The sequence below is a fragment of the Schistocerca americana genome, chromosome 1, assembly GCF_021461395.2.
Source record: "Schistocerca americana isolate TAMUIC-IGC-003095 chromosome 1, iqSchAmer2.1, whole genome shotgun sequence".
In the NCBI taxonomy this organism is placed as follows: domain Eukaryota; kingdom Metazoa; phylum Arthropoda; class Insecta; order Orthoptera; family Acrididae; genus Schistocerca; species Schistocerca americana.
The window spans coordinates 409,708,985-409,732,993 of NC_060119.1; the positions used below are offsets into that span (position 1 = coordinate 409,708,985).

At 41.6% G+C, this 24,009-nt stretch overlaps 1 protein-coding gene across 1 annotated transcript in view; it reads left to right on the forward strand.

Moving 5' to 3' along the window:
* LOC124623183 (DNA oxidative demethylase ALKBH2-like) overlaps nt 1–24,009 on the forward strand; it is a 172,306-nt gene that overhangs the window by 68,811 nt on the left and 79,486 nt on the right. The window lies entirely within an intron of this gene.

The window sequence follows — 24,009 nt, forward strand, 5'->3', positions numbered from 1 at the left end:
CTTTTAACTGTATGGTATATGTTATATTGCATTTAGGAACTGTAGGGTGATTGATCGTGTATCATTATTATTTCTTTCTTGTCTCAGACGTTATGTCTGGTTAAAAATGGAAAGTGACGCGGAACTTGATCAAGTGTGACTTCCTTTTAACTGTACAGTATATGTTACCTTGCATTTAGGAACTTTCGGGTAATTGAACAAGTATCAATTACAGATTTCTGTAGTTGTTTGGATGTAGCTGTATTGCGTTGATGTACTGGTGGATATTGTGTAGTATGACTCCTATAGTTGATAGTATAATCGGTATAATGTCAACTTTATCCTGATGCCACATGTCCTTGACTTCCTCAGCCAGTTGGATATATTTTTCAATTTTTTCTCCTGTTTTCTTTTGTATATTTGTTGTATTGGGTATGGATATTTCGATTAGTTGTGTTAATTTCTTCTTTTTATTGGTGAGTATGATGTCAGGTTTGTTATGTGGTGTTGTTTTATCTGTTATAATGGTTCTGTTCCAGTATAATTTGTATTCATCGTTCTCCAGTACATTTTATGGAGCATACTTGTATGTGGGAACATGTTGTTTTATAAGTTTATGTTGTAAGGCAAGCTGTTGATGTATTATTTTTGCTACATTGTCATGTCTTCTGGGGTATTGTGTATTTGCTAGTATTGTACATCCACTTGTGATGTGATCTACGACACTGCTTGCCAACTGGAAAATGATTCAAATCCAAATAGAGGTGTTTTGCAGGATATGATTCCTGCAACCACCCTAGAAGGAAACAAAGACAGAGGATGAAATGGTCAGATGAAGTTAATCGACACCTCATGTTCTGTTATTACCAAGCAACAAACCTAGGAACCAACACAACTGGATACAGATCACAAGTATACACAACATTTATTACCAGATACCCAGAATTAAAAATTTTAACAGAACAACGACTAGCTGATCAGATCCATGTAATAATCAAAAATAACAGGATACCCCAGTCAGAATTAGAAAACATCAAACAACAAGAACAACAAATACTGGAACAAAATAATGTGCAATCGGAAGAAGAAGAAAATACAGTAACGGACTCAAACATCCCAGAGCAAACAAACAAAGAACAACACGCATCAATTAAACAGTCAGAGGAAAACAAAATCTTAAGACAGCCACCAGAACAAGCACAAATAGAACACGAAGTGACACACATGTTAGATATAGAAGAAAAATTTCAGCTGACATATATAGAATACAAAGACACAAATACAGACATTAGACCATTCTTGCATAGACCGCCAAATAACCCACAAGTCGAAACAACAATAAAAACTATCAGTACAATCATACACAACAAAATAAATGAAAACACAACTATGGAAGAGTTACAACTACTGGTTTATATAGGAGCACTCACTACACTAAATATACACACTAGGCAGAGATCAGAACCAACCAACACACAGAAGAAACCCACAAACCAGCATGGCAACACAGGCTACAGATCAGAACAGAAAAACTGAAAAAAGACATCGGACAGCTAACACAATTTATAAGAAATGAAATGTCAGAAAAAAAACCGAAAAAGGTTAGGTAAAATCTCACAACAAGAAGTGATAGAGCAATTAGATGAAAAGAAGCAGAAATTACAAGCATTGGCCAAACGACTTAGAAGGTGCAAAAAAAAGTGAAAATAGAAGGAAACAAAACCAAACATTCAACACAAACCAAAAGAAATTTTACCAGACGATAGATAACACACACATTAAAATAGACAATCCACCAAACATAACAGACATGGAACACTTCTGGAGCAACATATGGTCAAACCCGGTACAACGTAACAGGCATGCACGGTGGATACAAGCAGAAACAGATACGTACAAGATGATACCACAAATGCTTGAAGTGATAATTTTGCAACATGAAGTCACCCAAGCAATTAATTCTACTCACAATTGGAAAGCCCCTGGAAAAGATAAAATAGCAAATTTCTGGCTAAAGAAATTCACCTCAACACATTCACATCTAACTAAATTATTTAACAGTTACATTGCAGACCCAGATGCATTCCCTGATACACTTACACATGGAATAACTTATCTGAAACCTAAAGATCATGCAAAACCAGCTAAATATCGCCCCATAACATGCCTACCAACAATATACAAAACATTAACTTCAGTCATTACACAGAAATTAATGACACATACAACACAGAACAAAATTATAAATGAAGAACAAAAAGGCTGTTGCAAAGGAGCACGAGGATGTAAAGAGCAACTGATAATAGATGCAGAGGTGACATATCAAGCTAAAACTAAACAATGGTCTCTACACTATGCATACATTGATTACCAAAAAGCTTTTGATAGTGTACCCCACTCATGGTTACTACAAATATTGGAAATATACAAAGTAGATCCTAAATTGATACAGTTCCTAAACATAGTAATGAAAAATTGGAAAACCACACTTAATATCCAAACAAATTCAAATAATATCACATCACAGCCGATACAGATTAAGTGTGGAATATACCACGGAGACTCATTAAGTCCTTTCTGGTTCTGCCTTGCTCTGAACCCACTATCCATTATGCTAAATAATACAAATTATGGATACAATATTACTGGAACATAGCCACACAAAATCACACATCAGCTATACATGGATGATCTAAAACTACTGACAGCAACAAATCAACAACTCAACCAATTACTAAAGATAACAGAAGTATTCAGCAATGATATAAATATGGCTTTTGGAACAGACAAATGTAAGAAAAATAGCATAGTCAAGGGAAAACACACTAAACAAGAAGATTACATATTGGATAACCACAGCGACTGCATAGAAGCGATGGAAAAAACAGATGCCTATAAATATCTAGGATACAGACAAAAAATAGGAATAGATAATACAAATATTAAAGAAGAACTAAAAGAAAAATATAGACAAAGAGTAACAAAAATACTGAAAACAGAGACAGCAAGAAACAAGACAAAAGCTATAAATACTTATGCTATACCAATATTGACCTACTCATTTGGAGTAGTGAAATGGAGTAACACAGACCTAGAAGCACTAAATACACTTACACGATCACAATGCCACAAATATAGAATACATCACATACATTCAGCAACTGAAAGATTCACATTAAGCAGAAAGGAAGGAGGAAGGGGATTTATCGACATAAAAAACCTACATTATGGACAGGTAGACAATTTCAGAAAATTCTTTATAGAACGAGCAGAAACTAGCAAAATACACAAAGGAATCACTCGTATAAATACATCGGCTACACCACCGCAATTTCATAACCACTTCTACAACCCTTTAGATCACATAACATCAACAGATACGAGGAAAGTAAATTGGAAAAGAAAACACTACATGGCAAGCACCCGTATCATCTAACACAGCCACACATTGATCAAGATGCATCCAACACATGGCTTAGAAAAGGCAATATATACAGTGAGACAGAAGGATTCATGATTGCAATACAGGATCAAACAATAAACACCAGATATTACAGCAAGCATATTATTAAAGATCCCAATACCACAACAGATAAATGCAGACTTTGCAAACAACAAATAGAAACAGTAGATCACATCACAAGTGGATGTACAATACTAGCAAATACAGAATACCCCAGAAGACATGACAATGTAGCAAAAATAATACATCAACAGCTTGCCTTACAACATACAAGTATGCTCCATAAAATGTACTGGAGAACGATGAATACAAATTATACTGGAACAGAACCATTATAACAGATAAAACAACACCACATAACAAACCTGACATCATACTCACCAATAAAAAGAAGAAATTAACACAACTAATCGAAATATCCATACCCAATACAACAAATATACAAAAGAAAACAGGAGAAAAAATTGAAAAATATATCCAACTGGCTGAGGAAGTCAAGGACATGTGGCATCAGGATAAAGTTGACATTATACCGATTATACTATCAACTATAGGAGTCATACTACACAATATCCACCAGTACATCAACGCAATACAGCTACATCCAAACAACTACAGAAATCTGTAATTGATACTTGTTCAATTACCCGAAAGTTCCTAAATGCAAGGTAACATATACTGTACAGTTAAAAGGAAGTCACACTTGATCAAGTTCCGCGTCACTTTCCATTTTTAACCAGACATAACGTCTGAGACAAGAAAGAAATAATAATAAAAATAAAATACTTATTCTCAGCAGATAAAATGTTTTCAACCATTACTCTTATTGAGCCCCACTGACATATAAGGAAGCACCGACTCAAAACAAATTAACAGAAATATTTCCCTGTAGAAACATTTTAAGTGGCCAACCAGAACAACACAGTGCGGTAATGAGCAAATGCCGGAACAAGAACTACACTGTACTACTACGAAACGCCACCAGTTATTCACCAATACTACAGCAACACAATTACACAGAGCCACCGAATATGCTGAGAATAGACAGCAGTGTAACACAGAAAATTTATGGAAATGTACAATGATTAAAATACGACCTCTGTGTGAAAACAAACAAACAATACAGAAATCACTCTTACGCCCAAATAACGGCCACGCCCTGACTGCTACACTATGTTTGAAAATGGAACAACAGGTTCTGACTCACTACTCTCACTACCCACCATACAGTATCTTCACCCTGATGACAACTAAAAGATGCGCAACATGAGGGAATAATTTTAATGAGAAGCAGAAGTCAGAATGTCCAACTCGTTAAACAGATGTCTATAAGATGATCGTAGGTGAGCCCCCACATAATAATCTTACAGTTTGTTTTTGAGCAATGACTACTTTCTTGCTGAAAGATGACTTGCCCAGAACATTATTCCATATGACATTGAATGAAAATCTGTAAAATAAGTCAACTTACCGATTTGCCTCTCCTCAGAATTTGCACTGATCTAAGTGCAAATGTGGTTGAACTAAATTGTTTTAGAAATTCTAAAATTTTCTTTCTTCAGTTTAAATTCTCACCAGCATGTACGTCTAAGAATTTTTGTGTGTTACAGTTATCATTGGTGTAATAACTCTAGATGGCAGAAATGAAAATGTTGCGTCTTCTTAAAACTGAGGGTGTGACTGTGACCATTCGCAGACAAACAGTCAATGATACTTTTAGGAACACTGTTTACCAACTGTTATGTTTCTGTTTGTATGCTTGGACTGATTAAGATACTAGTGGCATCTTCAAAAAGAACTAATTCCGCTTGTTGTATGTTAGAAGATGCAAGGAGCAATAGTGGACTTAAGACTGAGCCTAAGACTTAACCTTGGGGACTCCATATGTGATTTCTCGCCAGTCAGAATAATGTCCCCAGACTACGTTGGTTGCATTACCAAGCACAACGTTCGGCAGTCTTTTGGTCAGATATGACATCCGTTGATTGGCTATACCCTCAATCCCATAAAACTTCAAATTTATCTAGGAGAATATTGTGATTCACAAAGTCAAATACCTTTAACAGGTCACAGAAAATGCCAACCGGCGCTATCTCATTGTATAATGTTTTTAAAATGTGGTGAGTGAACATGTAAATGGCTGTGGCTGTTGTTTTCTCCTGGACACCAGGTGATACCTTCCGCTTTCCAAGTGAGCAATGTCCACGTTCACCTTGGCCACACTCCTTGTTGACCATTGTTTGTGTACATGCTTCCCGTCTCCATGACACTACATGTTCCAGATTGTTCCTGTTTGTCTCGCTTGCGTGTAAGAAAAAAAAAAAAATTCAAATGTGTGTGAAATCTTATGGGACTTAACTGCTAAAGTCATCAGTCCCTAAGCTTACACACTACTTAACCTAAATTATCCTAAGGACAAGCACACACATCCATGCTCGAGGGAGGACTCGAACTTCCGTCAGGACCAGCCGCACAGTCCATGACTGCAGCGCCTAAGACCGCTCGGCTAATCCCGCGCGGTGCTTGCTTGCCCCAACAAACTGATTCTCTTCTGAACTGGAGCCCCCGGTGACTACTTTGGCTAACAACGCTGAACCAAAACCAAATATGGCCAGCACCCCAACACAACCTGGCACTACCCCACGACTTGTCAGCCTTTGGACACCGAAGCATGTGGTTTTGGCTCAAATTATCGCCATATCTGCTCTGTCCAGCTAACTCACACATCTAGGACGAGTCCAACATCCGATAACCCAGCCATCGCGCCAATACCTGCTCCCCATCGATGCATCACAGGATTGTCAGCTGCTTCCGCAGCTGTCAAGATGCTGACATAGAGATGACTTTGACTGTGATACTCTGTGCAGCAACCTGCCCACCTCAGAGTCATGTTGCCGCAGGGAAGTTCGGAGTGGTACTGCTACTGGCCACATGCCACGAAATGTGCTCTTTCACGAGGCTCGTGAACACCAGACCTGCTCAAGCACGACCAACTGGGCCTACGAGAAGAGAAGCGTGGCACGAAATTCAATTCACGGCACAATATCACCCTTTCAGTATCCTCATATACTTTCTCTCTCTCAACTGTTTCTGATGTCAGCATTTGCAGCAGAGAACTATTGAGAACAACCCTTTTACTGAATATTTCACAGGAACTCACTCTCTGCCCTGCCTTCCTATTCATAAAGAATTCTACTCAAGCTACACCACAAACTATTGCTGATGACATTACGCTACATTCACCTGACCGGAAATTCTTATCTTAGTTTCTTTTCACTACATTGATCTCCATTTCCTATGTCGAACCTTTGTAAAAAAAAAATCGCTCTATGCACTATGGGACTTAACATCTGAGGTCATCAGTCCCCTAGACTTAGACCTAATTAAACCTAACCAACCTAAGGACATCACACACATCCATGCCCGAGGCAGGATTCGAACCTGCGACCGTAGCAGCAGCGCGGTTCCGGACTGAAGCGCCTAGAAGCGCTTGGCCACTAGCCTTTGTACTTCCCTTTTCAAATATTCTAGATTCCCTCTCATGTGTAAATTTGTGACATTCCATGCTCCTACTCGTAGATTGATACGCTGTCGTTTGTTATTCAATCTCTTCCTCATGATTACCTTCCCCTCGGCAGCCCCTGAGTCCCCTTCCGGCACTCCGAAAGGCGAACTAAACTGGAATCTTTGCCTATTGTGAGATGATCACGACACTTTTCTTTTACAGCAAACATGCCCTATGGATACATATTATGTTTCTTTAATGTAGTTGTTTCCACTGTCTTATGAAAACGCGTTCCGTTGATCATTGCTGATTTTTCCGTCTTTTATGTGCAGTTCCACAACCAAGGGCATGAAATTACTCTGAAACTGTGCCTCTTTTGAGCAAGCCATTGTATCGGAAGTCTTTGACAGCCGCCATCGCTGATGACTTGTATTCCTTGACAGTGGCTGGAGTCGAACGTGGGACTCATTACGTATTTATTACTAGTCAAACACGCTGCCCATATAGGCGTGGGTCTGTGGAACGAAAACTGAATCTAATCTAAGAAGAGAGAAGTTGTTCAATAGACAGTGCAGGATCGTACGGTCGTGTAACTAGAGTTTAGCAAGTGTGTGTTTTTGCAGCAAGACAGCTATGCATACGGACACTGCGTGGACGTCTTGAGCACAGTGCACTGTCTGCACGGCGACCATTGTTGCGGCTTTCCTTAGTGGTCCACGCAACAACATTCGACACAGGAGTAGCACTACATCATCGTCTTCTCAGACATTGCGTACAGCATCACGATGAACGAATACGTGTGTGAAGGCTCCGAGGGGAATGAATGTCACAGGTTGCATTCATCATCGTCATACAGACGTAATGGTAACACAGTTACTTCTGTTTTGCATAGTCTATAATTTCGACAGCAGCTGTTATGTTCCTGACGTGTTGATGCCGCTGGCTATACATTATCTGTGACATCTGTCTCTGACACTATCTTTCAAGAAGATAGCTAGACTGCTTGTTGCATGTGCTGTAATGATCTACCTCCATAAACAGAATGTCTGACTGATCCTCTGGTCACCCACTGGAGAAAATGGCCATGGACTGAGATACTGATACACCACCATTCGCCAACCACAACGATTGATGAACTCTTGCGTGTAGTCGAGGGTCGTCCAGAAAGTAATGACCATGTTCTTTTCTTCAACTACTGTTTGTTCCACACAATGAAAATAACACACAAGAAGGAATAATGTTTTACCTACGCAACCTATTTTTCTATGTAATCTCCTTCCAGTTCAGTAGGCTTCCAGCGAGAAACAACGGCGTGCTCGCCTTGTCATTACCAGTCCTTGTTCTGGCCGTTTCTTCACTGCACAATCACGTCGTCGTCGTCCTCAAAATGCCTTCCATAAATACTACCCTTAATGGCTAAAACAACTGTAAGTCCGAGATAGGTGGGGGCAGACGTGTAGGTCGGATGGGTTAATGGTGTCCAACCCTGTCTCGTGGTGTGTTCAGAAGTCCTCAAATTCGTGTGAGGCCGAACATAATGTGCTGAATCAAAACATCCCCTAGGACGTTATCTCCGTCTACATCTATACAGCGCGAGACATCTTGCGTTGTGTGACGTAGGATACTTTGTGCATCATTGTCAGTTTCCCCCTGTTCCAGCTTTAGTCACTTATAGTTCGCGGGAAGAAGGCCTACTGATAAGGCTCTATTTGGACTCGAATCTCTCTAATTTCATTTTCACGATCTTCTCAGGAGATATACGTAGGAGGAAACAATATATTGGCTGACTCTTGTACGTTCGTACACACTCGGAGCTCGAACAGTATACAATACAGTAATGCGGAGCGACACTCTTGCAGCGTTTGCCGCTGGAGTTGACTGAGCATCTCTTTGACGCGTCTGCACTTACTAAATGAGCCCTTAAAGAAACTGCTGCTCTTCCTTGGATCTTCGCTGTTTCCTCTATCAATCATATCTGGTCCAGATCCCAGACTGATGAGCAGTATTCAAGTATTGATCGAACGATGTTTTGCAAGCTACTTTCTTTGTTGATGGACTAAATTTCCTGAGGAGTCTTCCAACGAAGCTGTCTGGCTCGGAAAATATCGAATATTATTCGTTGTGACTATACAGTCATTCACAATAGCAGGCAAGTGCGAGACAGTACATGATCCTCATTATATTCTAACACACAAAGAGTATCAAGTATTACTCGCTCCTACTAATACTAATACTACTACTAGTACAGACAGTCTCTGTAGAACGTGTTCTTTTCTAACAGGCAAAAATCTCAGGTTGATACCTGTCGCTGGATACTTATCGGAAACTCATTTGTGCTCCCTTGAATGTGTACAGACTTCTCGTAGCTTTCACATCGTCAGCATCAAAGTGTGATCCTCTAGTAACTGGGCCCAACGACTCATCTGTGGTACTGATGCTAGCTGTCTCCTGATAATAATTCCTTCTGTCTCATGGTACTGACTGCTACTGCCTTGATCCTGTGCCCTAGTTGCTTATACACTTATTTTTTCCGGGACTTTGGGATGAGTTTCTCTAGCAGCGTTGATTTCCTTTGAAGCTACAATAACTTGCTAATGACCGAAATATTTCCAGAACCTTCGAGAAGTTTTTCGAGCATCCCGGCTGTGTGCCCGCTTTCGCTGTTGAGCTTGGTACTCGAGGGTGTTGTCCTCGGTAACCCTCATAGCACGGTCGTGGCATCAGCAGTACAGTCAATAAGTCTTCCTTCATTCGTGGCTCTGGTCCCCTTCCGGATGCCCACCTGACATCGCGCATTGTGTGTCGTTTGAATATTAAGGCTTCTCTGCTTTCTTCGCATCCATCCCACATTTTATATGAATAACATTTGACAGCCATGACATCAGAATATGCCATCAGGTGGCGTGGCTGTATGGGTACATCGGTGGCACTAGTACCCACAAAAATAAATCAACAAATTGGTAACGAAGTAGTATCGAAAATATTTACAGAAAGAGAAACAAAGGTGTACATGTAAAACTAGGTACAAAAATTCAAAGAATTAGAGGCAACAGTACGTTAACGCATTACATGATTCAGTTTGTAGCCAATAGGAAAGGGGAAGATACGATGGCAGGAGAGGGAAATGCGGGGTTAGGGAAGCAGAATACTGAGGGAGTAAATCATAATACAAAGTTCATACAAAGAACAAAACTATAAGTAACAAAATATACTAATTACTAGATGACATTACCACCATTTGTGCTGGTAGATAAGGTAAGACATCAGAGACAGGGAGGAGCAACTGTAATACATAAATGGTGCCACTGCGCCGACAGAATATTTCACACATCAGTAAGTTATCCGATACTCTAGGAATTTGTAAGCAGTGTATGTTTTTACAAGTAAGACTAAATGGAGGTGACAAAAGTCATGGGAACCTCCCAATATCTTGTTGGACCTCCTTTTTCCCGGCGTTGTGCAGCAACTAGGCGTGTCATGGTCTCAAGAAGTCGTTGGAAGTCCCCTGCAGAAATATTGATTCGTTCTGCCTCTATTACCGCCAACAATTGCGACAGCTTTGCCGATGGAGGATGCTGTGGACGAACTGGCCTCTCGATTATCTCCCATAAATGTTCAATGGGACTCAAGTCGGGTGTTCTGAGTGGTCAAATCATTCGCTTTAATTGTCTAGAACGTTCTTCAAACCAGTGTCAAACAGTTGTGGTCCGGTGACATGACATCGTTGTTTGGGTATATGAAGTCCATGGATGATTGCAAATGGTCTCCATGGAGCCGAATATAACCACTTCCAGTCAACGATCGGTTCAGTAGGACCAGAGAACCCAGTCGGTTGCACGTAAACACAGCCCACACTATTAAGGAGTCACCACCAAGTTGCACAGTGCCTTGTTTACAACTTAGGTGCACGGCTTCGTTGAGTCTGCGTCACACTCGAACCCTACCATCAGCTCTTACCAACTAAAATCGGGACTTATTTGACAAGTCGTCTAGGATCCAATCACGAGCCTGGGATAGGCACTGCAGGCGATGTCGTGCTGTAAGCAAAGGCACTCACTCGCGTCGATCGTCCGCTGCCATAGCCCATTAACGGAAGATTTCGCCGCACTATCCTAACGGATACGTTCGTCGCACGTCCCACATCGGTTTCTGCGGTTATTTCACTCACCGTTGCATGTTTGTTACTTAGCACTGACAATTCTACGCAAACCCCGCTGCTCTCAGTCGTTAAGTGAAAGCGGTCGTCCGCTGCGTAGCCTATGGTGAGAGGTAATGCCTGAAATGTTCTGTTCTCGGTACACTCTTGACACTGTGGATCTTATAATATTGAATTCCCTAATGATTTCCAAAATGGAATGTCCCATTCCTCTATTTCCAACTACCACTCCGCGTTGAAAGTCTATTAATTACCGTCGTGCGTCCGTAAATACGTCGGAAAGCTTTTCACATGAATCACTTGAATACAAATGACAGCTCCACGAATGAACTGCCCTTTTAGACCTTGTGTACGCGGTACTATCACCATCTGAATATGTGCGTAACCCTAGTCCATGGCTTTTTGTCACCTCAGTGTAAACATCGTTACATCAGCGAAGTAAATACAGAAAACATAAACTTGAGAGTATTTACAAATATTATGAAGATGGCATCTGTTCTTTCGGACATGTCCGAAAGAACAGATGCCATCTTCATAACGTTTAAGGCTAACCGGCTGATGACCTCCTTCAGTGCGGATGCACACGATTTGCCTGTACTCTTACGGGACTCCGTGGATTGTCTGCCGCGAGTAATGGGTGTAATGGCAGGGGCACTACGAATGTAGTGTGTGAAGTTGAGAATGTGGGTCTCATAGGGATAGTGCCGGCGATAAATCCCTGCAGTCGCACTATCCTCTGTGCCCTCGGTGGCTCAGATGACTAGAGCGTCTGCCATGTAAGCAGGAGATCCCGGATTCGAGTCCCGGTCGGGGCACACATTTTCAACTGTCCCCGTTGATGTATATCAACGCCCGCCAGCAGCTAATGGTATTGATTTAATTGTAATTTTATATTTACAAATAGGTTAGCAAAAGACCAGAAAATAATGAAAACCCATATTTTTATAAAGCTTTACGCTTAAGGACTATTTGCGTATGACGGTAATATACAGGGTGTCCCAGGAGGAATTATCAGTACTCAGGGATATGGCAGGAACGATCACATGAAGCAAAAAGCTTCGTGTGGACAGATTCCGAATGGGCCCCGTGATACGACATATTTGATGTGCATTTTTATGTATACACATTTGTAACACATTCACTAACAAGCATTTCGTACACGTCATGTTACAGTTGTTGAACATAATAAATGTTGGAATATCCTGCCTCGACTTCAGTTTATTTGTGCACTCTTGGGTGAACACATTGCGTTGCTTGCTTGAGTGCCTCTGTTCATTCCCAAATGAGGGCAACATCGTCCATAATGCGGCCAATTAGTTCATCTCGCGTATTCTCCTTTCGTTTGTGCACCCCAGGCTTCATCCAAATCCATTGAGTTGGCTATGGCGACTGTGGTGGCCATTAATCGCCCTACCACGCCAGTCCAGCGATTAGCATAAGAAAGGTTGTGATATTCCCTTACATTTCTGGTAACATGAGGAGGAGCTTCATCATACTGAAAGTACACTGCAGTCCACGTGGCATGTTCAAGGTGATCAACAAACGAATGTTCACAAAAAAGCAAGTAAAAATTCTGCCCCGTCATTCGTTATTTTAAAGTGGGTGAACGTATCGACGTGTTACCATGCCTCACTAAACATTGACCGAAAAACTTACTTGCAAAATAGTTTTTACTGTAGTTTGTGGATATTCCCGCGACCATCAACGATTATTGCGTGTGTTGTTTACTCCCCTCGATGTAAACGTTGCTTTATCAGCTAATATATATAATGAAGCAAATGACGATTGTCATTTAACCAGTGATAAAATTTAAGTCGTGTGGCATCGTTGCCAATGTAAAGATAGTGGATAGACTGTATATGAAAAGGATACTAGTTTTCCGCAAGTAATGTTCGCATATACGTGTTCGTGAGACACTGGTGGGTGCAGAAAGTCGTCGCGTGCTGGTATCAGGACTACGCTGCACCGTTTCAAGAAAAATATGGCTGTTCCTGCACAGGTTGTTTAGCTGCACGTTCAGAAGAAACATGGGAAACTGGAAAAACGCCTGTTTCACGCAATGTGCTGAAAACTCTGGTAAACACTCTACGGTCAGGAATTCGACGCGTGGAAAAGCGCCGACAGTACTCTCAGCAGTAGGAGCACTACCATCGCAGAAGCGTAAATACATGCCACATGTGCATATTCGTGTTTAGTGTAGATGTGTGGCATTTTAGCCAGTGCCTGTACAAACACAGCTAACGGATGCTTCTCTCTGATACGCTCTCAATCCATCACACTACTTCGCTCACAACACACCGCGGGTAATTGCGCGTTCGACGGTATAATTTAATGACAGAATGACATTCCGAATAAAGAAGTTGAAAGCAAAGAAGTGGGTTAGGCTTTAATAAAACATCAGAGAAGTTGTGCGGTAAGACAAATGAGCGTTCCTGTCATATTCCTGAATGTTGACAATTCCTCCTGGGGCATCCTGTATGTACTTGTGAAGCTCAAATAACTTTCTTATGTCGGGAACCTAACCATGCTTAACAACGAACATGCACGGCATACAGTGTTAATAATTCAACAGCACAAAGAGACGAATGGTGCTACGTATAACGTAATGTTCAAACACGTGTAGGAATAACTCTTTGTCTCATAGTTCTGTTGTATTAGCATCATATCCCGTCCTTGTTAAACCTGGTTAGGCTCTTAACGATACCGAGTTGTATCACAAGTATACAGAGTGGTCCATTGATAGTGATCGGGCCAAATATCTCACGAAATAAGCATCAAACGAAAGAACTACAAAGAACGAAACTTGTCTAGCCATCTACCAGATGCGCCAGTGCGGACGGTATTTGCTTCGTGATGCATTACCCGTGTTAAAATGAATCGTTTACCAATTGCGGAAAAGGTCGATATCGTGTTGATGTATGGCTGTTGTGATCAAAATGCCCAACGGGCGTGTGCTATGTATGCTGCTCGGTATCCTGGACGACATCATCCAAGTGTCCGGACCGTTCGCCGGATAGTTACGTTATTTAAGGAAACAGGAAGTGTTCAGCCTCATGTGAAACGTCAATCACGACCTGCATCAAATGATGATGCCCAAGTAGGTGTTTTAGCTGCTGTCGCGCCTAATCCGCACATCAGCAGCAGACAAATTGCGCGAGAATCGGGAATCTCAAAAACGTCGGTGTTGAGAATGCTACATCAACATAGAGTGCACCCGTGCCATATTTCTATGCACCAGGAATTGCATTGCGACGACTTTGAACGTCGTGTACAGTTCTGCCACTGGGCACAAGAGAAATTGCGGGACCATGACAGTTTTTTTGCACGCGTTCTATTTAGCGACGAAGCGTCATTCACCAACAGCGGTAACGTAAGCCGGCATTATACACACTATTGGGCAACGGAAAATCCACGATGACTGCGACAAGTGGAGCATCAGCGACCTTGGCGGGTTAATGTGTGGTGCGGCATTATGGGGGGAAGGATAATTGGCCCCCATTTTATCGATGGCAATCTAAAAAGTGCATTGTATTCTGATTTCCTACATAATGTTCTACCGATGTTACTACAAGATGTTTCACTGCATGACAGAATGCCGATGTACTTCCAACATGATGGATGTGCGGCACATAGCTCGCGTGCGGTTGAAGCGGTATTGAATAGCATATTTCATGACAGGTGGATTGGTCGTCGAAGCACCATACCATGGACCGCACGTAGATCGGATCTGATGTCCCCGGATTTCTTTCTGTGGGGGAAGTTGAAGGATATTTGCCATCGTGATCCACCGACAACACTTGACAACATGCGTCAGCGCATTGTCAATGCATGTGCGAACATTATGGAAGGCGAACTACTCGCTGACGAGAGGAATGTCGCTACACGTATTGCCAAATGCATTGAGGTTGACGGACATGATTTTGAGCATTTATTGCATTAATGTGGTATTTACAGGTAATCACGCTGTAACAGCATGCGTTCTCAGAAATGATGAGTTCACAAAGGTACATGCATCACATTGAAACAACCGAAATAAAATGTTCAAACGTACCTGCGTTCTGTATTTTAATTTAAAAAACCTACCTGTTACCAAGTGTTCGTCTGAAATTGGGAGCCATATGTTTGTGACTATTACAGCGCCATCTATCACAAAGCGAAAAAAGTAGTCCAACTAAAACATTCATATTTCTTTACTTACTACACGAATATGTAATAAAAATTGGGGTTCCTATTTTTAAAAAAACGCAGTTGATATCCGTTTGACCTATGGCAGCGCCATCTAGCTGGCCAACCGTAGCGCCATCTGGTTTCCCCCTTCAAACTAGACAAGTTTCGTTTTTTGCAGTTTTTTCGTTTGGCGCTTATTTCGTGAGATATTTGGCCCGGTCACGATCAATTGACCACCCTGTATATACTTACCCCCACATTCATACATTCATATAATCCTTAGCAGAAGGTTTTAGAAAACATAATTTTTAATGTTTGTTTTTTCATTTCGTTGATATGACATTTATGACATTTAGTGTTCTTTGAAAAAGCATACACTGCTTACCGATTCCTAGATTACCAGGTAACTCAGTGATGTATGAACTTTTCTGTTGGTGCAGTGGCACCATTTATGTAATAAAGATGCTTCTCCCCATCTCTGAAGTCTTCCCGTACCCATCACCCCGTTTGCGTATTATGTCATCCAGCAATCGGGATGATTTTCATGCTTTACGTATTTTGGCTTTTGTGTGAATTCTGTATTGTGATTGTAATGTTACTCCGTCAAGCAGCGACTCCAAATCAGTTGAGCACTGATGGCGAGTACATACGCATTGACGCCATACGTTGTATGAAGTCATTTTATTTTATATGTTTACCGTTTTTTTTTTTTTTTGTTTTTTTTTTTAATATATCTTAATATCTTCAGTAGCTTTACTTTTAATGACTTTCGTAAGCTACACTTGTAACTTTCGTAAGTAAGCTTGTACTTATGCCTTTGTGTTTCATTTGGCAGACATTTTGAAGATGGGCTGAGCCCGAAACGCTTCAGTACAAAAAATTTTAACAACTAGTGACCAGCTCATTTTTAGCGACCCATTTATCATTGACATGAGAAGTGCTCTCAATGCTACGAATACATCGTTATTGTTTATATGGCGTTAAAAACTCAGGATGTAGGTTTCATTGAGTACAATTGTAGTTATAGTCGCGATGCGCTACTAAGCTATCCAGGTAGGATATCTTTGCATGCCAAACATACTGTTGGTGAGGATGCAAGCAAATCGACGCAGTGAAAGAACAGGTTGAGGTCTGCAATTTGCGCACGCGTTAATTCCGCTTTGTTGGTGCACGGAATTGCAGCTCCAGCCTTTCGAACATCTTTGTTCCAAAACTTTGCGAATATGTTAGTAGATTATTTTCGTTGCATATTTCTTACAGTTGGGAGGAGAATTGTAAAGTAGGACACTATCGATTAACAATGCCAGCTGAAGATGTGCTGGTACCCGAGAGCTTTTCTAGGACCTGAACTGGACAGAGGGGAGGGGCAACAAATGCCTTTGTTCCGTATTATTACACAGGATGGGGGCGTTTTATGATTGTACATTGTGTTCTTTATTATTGTAAAGGCAGCCCGCACGCACGCACGCACGCACGCACGCGCGCGCGCGCGCGCGCGCGCGCGCACACACACACACACACACACACACACACACACACACACACACACACACACACACACACGAGAGAGAGAGAGAGAGAGAGAGAGAGAGAGAGAGAGAGAGAGAGAGAATAATGACACACGTAATTTACATAATAGGAAACAAAGTAGGTTGGTTAGTTCCACTGCAGGATTATCACAGTATTTAAGTTATACTTCGATGCTCTCCTTATTATTTGTTTGCACGGTAATGAAGTTCATCGAATGAGAATTCACGAACAATTTCTGCGAGTAAAAGTTTTAATGCCACATTTCATTAATGAGCTTGAAGCAAAAAAATCTATCGATAACATATTGCCAGCTACGAAATCTAGTAATGTTCATTTATTTTATATATTTTACCTTTTGTACACAACTCTCTCTCTAGGACGACCAACTAAATTTAATTTCGCCTGCGAAAAACAGGCAGTTTGTCAAAGAAAGACTTCTACACAAAATTTACCCAGTTGCTATACTTTGAACTGAGACATGTCAGTTTATTTTGTTCAAAAGGCTGTATGCTGTCAGTATTTTTCGATCCAAGATGAATGAAAGGAAGTTGTTCTTACGAGATGGCGAACAGCAGCTAGATTGTGTCTTGAATATTGCGGAATTCGACGTTGAGGTTATTAATGCTTCTCAGTCAGTGATGGATTCCTGTAAAGTAGGAGTTTCTTGAATTTAAATATATGTAAAATAGTTTATGGCGGAAATTCTGAAGGGATGGATATTAAATACACTCGAACACCGATTTCAGTCATGTATGGCCGCACTCCCGAATTAATTTGACAAATAGGCGATCATTATTAAACATTAAGCACAATGTTTCGACTTGCATACGTATATTCTACCTTCCACAGAACTGTTATATCGAGAATCTTTGAAATCGTAATGTTATTTCTCTGTTTAAGTGTAATACACCGGACACACGCTGCGTAGCAGTTCTGACATTCGGTGCTCACTTCATGCCACCTCCCACACCTATAACAAATTTTCATTGTCCATTACTATGTGCAACCAATCAGTCCAACACGCGCGAATACTCTTCTCTTGGAACACACTGTCTTTCAGCAGTCATCTTCCAGATCCTCTGAGCTCAGACAATTCATCTGGGCGTTACACTTATACAACACAATACATACATATACAATATTTTATTTATAAATCTACGTATAGCTTAGATGGCAATAATGACAGAAAGAAAGAAAAGTAACGGATGAAAATTCTGTCAGAAACTCATATTAATTTCATGAAAATAGGAGAGTTGGAGGAAACGACAAGGAAACGACACACGATTACTTGTAAAATAAAAACTCACAACTTTTGAAAAATTTTCTTTATTAATCGCCAAATATACTAATACTACCACTTTATAATAGGTATGTACGGCGTAACTAATGAGTGTAGTTAGTAAAAGATACGTACATAACATTTAACGTCAGGCAGGTGACGTTCAGGTACATGTGAATATTTTTTTTAAATATATATATTAAGATTTTCAGTAATTTTCTGAAACTCGCTGGTAATGCGAGCGGAAACGTCATTCGGAATGTTAAGCCTTACTAATTTTCTACGAAGCATTAACTACAAACATTCTGTCCTGTGTATCTTCCAGATCCCACAAGTACCTGTGACATCTATGTTCTTCTATTAGTAACACTACATTGTCTTCTGACCACTATATCATTGACTGCTGGGAAATTAGAGACGCAGCAATATTTAGAGACTCAAAAACTAAATTTTCTGCCTGTTTACATTCTTGTGGCTTTGGAAAACATGGCTCTATTAAACCACAATCTTAGCTTTTCTCTAGTTTTTTATTAAAAAATGGTTCAGATGGCTCTGAGCACAAAGGGACTTTACATCTGAGGTCACCAGTCCCCTAGAACTTAGAGCTACTTAAACCTAACTAACCTAAGGACATCACTCACATCCATGCCCGAGGCAGGATTCGAACCTGCGACCGTAGCGTTCGCGCGGTTCCAGACTGAAGCGCCTACAACTGCTCGGTCAAAGCGGCCGGCCTTGCGGTTTTGAATTGTGAAAGAGTCAATATAAGTTTGTTGCTACAAAAGCACTGGCTATTGGCGACGCTGCTCGACACTCGACAGTAGCGCACGTTAGTCAACAGTCAACAATCAACTAATATCCCACCTCTACATGCATTGCTCGCCTAGTGACAAAAGTGAATCGTGTGCCGTCCAGCCATTTATTTACTTTTGTGGACAACTGTGTTCATACATGCAGATACAGTTCTGTGACTGGGTGCATGAAACAGAAGTTAATGAATTTGTGTGGTGCAAGGTATGCTTTCTGTCTCATTTATTTAGTCATAACTTCCTTAAATATTTGTTGGTAGTGTTCTGTACTTATAAAAGTGCGGTGTATTTCTTGAGACCAAAAAAGGCCACTGTTTTTAGTTAGTTACATGTTCCCTGAACCATACGAGGGCGTGCTGAGAAGTAATGCTTTTTTATGTGAAAATTCTTGCGGCTTTGTAAATGAAACAAGCGTTATCAACAATCTACATCTGTATTATTCATATTATATATTTATTTCTCAATATAATCACTCAGGCGACGGACCGTTTCTCCCAAAGAGAGACTAGTTTCTTAATGCCGTCAGTGTAGGATGACTGACTTTTTTGACGAAGCCCAACCGCACCTGTGTTGGCTTCGATACTATGAGTATAAACTCTTCGAAGGTGTTCTTCAAGTTTTGGAAACTGATGAAAATGGGATGGAACTCAATCAGCATAACAGCGCATGCATCCAAGTTGCTGACAAAAATAATATAAAGAAGAATGGGAAAGAAAACTGATGATTTGTTACAGGACAATGAGTTTGGCTTTAGAATAGGTAAAGGCACCCGAGAGTCTGAAAGTTATCTTAATAAAGATAATATAAATGCCGGCCGGAGTGGCCGAGCGGTTAAAGGCGCTACAGTCTGGCACCGCACGACCGCTACGGTCGCAGGTTCGAATCCTGCCTCGGGCATGGATGTGTGTGATGGCCTTAGGTTAGTTAGGCTTAAGTAGTTCTAAGTTCTAGGGGACTTATGACCAGAGCAGTTGAGTCCCATAGTGCTCAGAGCCATTTGAACATTTTTTGATAATATAAATGTTGTTGTTTATTAAACATTTTACTTACGTCGGGGATGTTTGGAGGATGATCGATGACAGTGAACCCAAAGCGTCGTATTAATGCAGGTGCCGCAGTGCTCGTGTGTGGTCTGCCATGGTCACGCTGAGGAGATAGTGCTCAATGTGCGGACGAACTCTTCGAATTAGAAACTCGATTACAGCACGCTGTTTCTCACACACTGACATAAAGAGACACGATAATATCGTACATAGACGAACATGTGACTACAAAAATAATCACCAGTCTGTAACGAGATTGTTGTGGGAGTATGCAGACTTTTACCTCTGGATGTGCCCATTCTCATAAGAAACTAAATGTATATGGAAACACAAGCAAATATCTGAATAAGATACATCTGTTGTCATTTAACATGTGCACTGACAGTAAACTGCGTTCTTTTACAGTGGTGTGTTCTACTGAGATTCTCCCAAGAGTGCTAGACCCGGGAGTGTTTTTATGGAATTTGGAAAACAGGTGAGATGGATCGCCATAAATGGAGCTGTATGGGCAAGTCATTAGCCAAGCCTGGATAGCTCAGTCGATAAGGTTATCGATCGCGATAAACGACGTCTGATGTTCAAATCCTAGTCTGGCACTCAGCTTCAATCCGCCATGAAATTTTAGTGCAACGCACATTTGGTTGCAAAGTGATAGATTCTTTCTGGAGACGTTTATAGTTGTTATAAAACTCATGTAAACAACGAAATATTACAATTTAGAGCAGTTATTTGGGAGAAGCTGTAGGAATCAATGGAGGGATTGGCCATGGGTGGAGGGGGAGGGCAGGGGAGAGGAGGTTGAGGGTCGGAGACTAGGGTGCAGTAAGACCCGGAGCTGGACTTAGCTACAGGCTACTGACAGCAGAATCTAATCCACGTCTCAGGTTGACACCCTAGGGAAAGAATGCCGACGCGCCGACGATGAGCTGGTATTTGCATCTGCTGGGGTATCCTGCTGTTGCGAAGAAAAGGAGTCCCACCTGGCGAAAGCACAATGCTGCGACGTCGACGCTTCTCAGAGGCGTAGACACTGAAACGGCAAGTCACTGCCTCGAATTGATGGCCAGAATGGCGTTAGCACGTTCCTCCTGTGAATCTCATCCCGACGACGGTCACTGACCGGTCTTGTAACGAAGCGTATTGTTAACAAATTCATTGTTGAGCACAAAGAGCGACTTTTATTGCTGCGTCATCGAGATTTGTTCTAGATCAGAATGGCCGCGTGATCATTATTGTTCTTCGGTCGCCACTGTGTTTGGCAGGCGAAAGAAGTGGGTTCCGTGGTAGAAATCAGGCATTTCGAGATAAACCAGGAGCCTTATTTTTGTCGACGAAGAATTAACGAGACAGTCGTGAACAACAGTGAATCTAACAGCAGTGCCTCTTTTGCAAAAAATGCACACAAAACGTGGTTATTGACTTCTGACATCTTCCTTAAATGAATGTTAGGGTATCTACAATAAGTAATTCATTATTCTCTTTGTGTGGAAGCTTAGCGATAGCTACCGTACAGGTTGCTTTTGCCGATCACTAATTACGATCATATTCATAACAAAGGAATCTTTCCTACAGAACGACTCGGGATGTAATTAATAGAGTAGTTCAACGATTCATAACCAACGTCATGTGGCCACATTGTTAATTTTGCTGCAATATGAGATCACCATCATTAAGTGATCATTCAGTGTATATTTGACATACAGAAGGAATTATTTTAGTGCGCTGTAGCTCTGTGGTAGGCTAGCAACGTTTCATTGCACCTCTTCCGACAGTCTAGCAACAATTTCGATGCAGCATGACATTTGAGTCCATCTCTAAAAACGAGAACAATATGTTTACTTAGATGAAGTAGGGGTGCCTGTAATGTATGTATCTCTTTAACGCCAAACATGAACCAGATACACTAAAATATTTCTATATCATGAGGCAGGGATTCGAATGCATCGCTTATTTTCTATTCTCATTTCATAAAAGCCGAATAGTGAACTACCGTCTTGGGATTTTTTGATACATTTCACGAGAAACGTAGCGCGGTATGTGTCTTCCTGTAAGTCAAATTACGTAAGGAAAATGACTTCGAAAAACCTATGATTTTCAGTAGCGTCAGAAAATTTGCACAGATTAGTTCTACATTTCACATCGCTAACATTCTGCGTATCAAAGTTAATCTTTCTTTGTCGAAGCCTTGTCCCACAGTTACGCAGGGTCGGCCATGGTTAATCGGATGTGGCATGTTAAGTTTAAGGGGTGGCCGGATGCCCTTCCCGCCGCCACCCTGTACCCCCCCGGGAAGGAATTAGTGTACCCCAGCTGTCTGTGTCTAATGTAAGTCATGGAATAGTGAGAATGTGTTGCAAATATCTGCGAGTCGTGTAACTGAGGCGGAAGGTGGGGACCAGCACGGTGTTCACCTAGCGGGATGTGGAAAACCGCCTAAAAACCACATCCAGGCTTGCCGGCACACCGGCTCTTCGTCGTTAATCCACCGGGCGGATTCGATCCGGGGCCGGCGCGCCCACCCGAGTCCAGGAAGCAGCGCGCTAGCGCTCTCGGATACGCTGGCGGGTACATATCAAAGTTATTGTCCTTGTCTAATGTAGAGGTCACAACTATGACATTATGCAGTTGGAAATTTGAGTTTATTATCTTCTGTGGATGATTGCATGAACGTGTATCCTTAAAAATCTTTCTGCTTCATTGAGGTTTGGTACTCCTGAGGAGAAAATTTCAGGAAACCTGTAAGCATTATTTTTACGGGATAAGCGAAAGGTTCAACTTCTTGTCTGATCATAATATTCCATAAACTCTTCAAAAGTGGTACAAATTTATGAGTTATGGACAAGGCCTTCCCCGAAGTCCACGTCTGTAAGAAGGTATTTTATGGGCACTATCTTCAGTTAAGGGGGCATGTCGCTAAATTGATGAGATGGATCGCAGTTAGATAGATTATATTCTCACTAGAAAGCAGTAGTAAGTAGTAAGTAGTAGTAGTAGTAGTAGTAGTCGAATGTTCTGACTTCCTTTAATTTGGGTGAAAAGCAGGTATAACTTTCTGGGTTACAGAAAGTGTTATTTCACTACCTTATGTTTCCTAATTGTTTTAACATCACACGCATATACAATTTCATGTACAGTTATTCAAACAATACACTGTTCAGTCACATAAATGTGGCCACCAGTCAATAGCGTGACTTTTGCAGTGCAGACTGCTGCGAGACGCGCAGGAAAACTGACAGTAAGGTTCTGGAAGGTACCTGCAGGGATGTGGAGCCATGCTGACTCCAGTGCCGTGGCCAGCTGATTTATCGGTTGAGGATTGATGGCGCGAACAGCCCAGTCCAGGTGGACTCACAGATTCTCTATTGCGTTTAAATCCGGGGAGTCTGGTGGCCAGGGGAGTATGTAAACTCATCCTGGTGCTCTTCGAACTACACACCTACACTGCGAGCTGTGCGACACCTTGAACTGTGCTGCTGGTGGACGCCATTGTGCCAAGGAAAAACAAACTTCATGTAGGGGAGGTCAAGGTCCCCCAGGATAAATGCCTACGTACTTTGATCAATTGTGCCTTCCAGAATGACGAGATCATGCAGGGAATGAAACGGGTAGCCCAGACCCTTTTGACGATTGTAGTGGGGTGGTTGCTTCCCGACGTTCCACACCATACATGCCAATGGCCATCTGTCTGGTAGAAAAAAAACGAGATTAATCGAAAAAGGCCACCTGTCGCCACTCAGTGGACGTCCATTTGTGGTGGTGGCGGCGTGCGAATTCCAGTCTTCGTCGTCAACAAACAACAGTCAGCGTGGGTGCATTGAACCAGGTGCCTGCTGCGGAAGCCTGTACAGTGCAACGTTCGCTGAGGACATATAGCTGGTGGCTCCTTGCTTCATGTGGACAGTCATCTGCTCAACAGTTGCACGTCTATTCGCCTGCACACTTCTCCCCATCCATCGTATACCTTGTCACGGCCCATGGTGAGTCGCCTTGGCGCCAGTTTTGGACAGCGTCATTTTGCCATGCGTGCTATACTTTCACCACGGCTTGTAACGGCTCTCGAGCCTCGTGATGCGGCATA